This window comes from Galeopterus variegatus, unplaced genomic scaffold (assembly GCF_000696425.1).
Source record: "Galeopterus variegatus unplaced genomic scaffold, G_variegatus-3.0.2 Scaffold293, whole genome shotgun sequence".
In the NCBI taxonomy this organism is placed as follows: domain Eukaryota; kingdom Metazoa; phylum Chordata; class Mammalia; order Dermoptera; family Cynocephalidae; genus Galeopterus; species Galeopterus variegatus.
This window is the reverse complement of record NW_007726404.1, coordinates 573971-574724: the sequence shown is the minus strand read 5'-3', so window position 1 is coordinate 574724 and position 754 is coordinate 573971. Positions and strand designations below refer to the sequence as shown.

Below are 754 nucleotides of genomic sequence, written 5' to 3'. Positions count from 1 at the left end.
AGGAACAGTTAAAGTTCTGTTTTCAGAAAAAGTGATTTGTAGAATTGATGTATTTTAAAAACATTAGAAAACTCAGTTGAAAGTATTATTTTTTGCTTCACTTTTAATTTTGTTGCATAAAAGACTTCTTGTCCTACCTTGGTAAAATTTGATGAACTGGTTTCATTTTCAAAGTCTTTATTTTAAAAATAAATATGTATCTTTGTATGACTTATGAGTGTACAAGCAGGTAGAAATACATGTGTTCCTAAAAGTGTTTTGTATATTTTCATTTCTGGGCCACACTGTAGTTAACTATTGTTATTAAATCTTAAGATAATTTAAATGTATAAAATAAGTACCTGTTATGTTGTCAATAAAAAGGGACTGCTAATATTTTTTTACATAAAAATTTGTATTCTATGTCTGTTGTAGAATCATAGGATATTAAAAATAAATTTTATCTATGTTTGACAATTTCTTTTAACTACTTACATTACTGAAGCACAAATGCTTAAATATAAGAAGTCTGAATGGAAGAATATTTCAAATAATGACTGTGTTTATGTCTGATTTATTTCAGATAGATAACCCAAAGTTCACCTTGCCAGTTTATCTTCCATTTGAAGATTAACAATTTCTTTCTTTTTTGGTCTTCATTGTTCCTCTTTTCCTGCCTTTTAGTGGGTACGTTCCTCTGATCTATAGAATGGGACAGAGGTCTGGTCTAGGGATTGATAAATGAGGTAACACCCCTGGCTCTCAATGGGTTGCC

At 29.3% G+C, this 754-nt stretch overlaps 1 protein-coding gene across 2 annotated transcripts in view; it reads left to right on the top strand.

Moving 5' to 3' along the window:
• Window positions 1–456, top strand: part of SLC25A16 (solute carrier family 25 (mitochondrial carrier), member 16) — a 51981-nt gene extending 51525 nt beyond the window's left edge. Inside the window, exon 10 of one of the 2 annotated variants that reach the window (XM_008567104.1) lies at window positions 3–456. The gene's annotated coding sequence lies outside the window, so the exon portion shown is untranslated. The remainder of the gene's footprint in view (window positions 1–2) is intronic. The other variant, XM_008567103.1, reaches the window with a different exon arrangement.
• The last annotated feature ends 298 nt before the right edge of the window (window positions 457–754 follow it).